The sequence below is a fragment of the Oryx dammah genome, unplaced genomic scaffold (assembly GCF_014754425.2).
Source record: "Oryx dammah isolate SB20612 unplaced genomic scaffold, SCBI_Odam_1.1 HiC_scaffold_28, whole genome shotgun sequence".
Lineage (NCBI taxonomy): Eukaryota > Metazoa > Chordata > Mammalia > Artiodactyla > Bovidae > Oryx > Oryx dammah.
Window position 1 is genome coordinate 113,579,604 of NW_024070212.1, and position 209 is coordinate 113,579,812.

The window sequence follows — 209 nt, forward strand, 5'->3', positions numbered from 1 at the left end:
GATAAAGGACAGAAATGGTCTGGACCTAACAGAAGCAGAAGATATTAAGAAGAGGTGGCAAGAATACACGGAAGAACTGTACAAAAAAGATCTTCATGACCCAGATAATCACGATGGTGTGGTCACTCACCTAGAGCCAGACATCCTGGAATGTGAAGTCAAGTGGGCCTTAGAAAACATCACTACGAACAAAGCTAGTGGAGGTGATG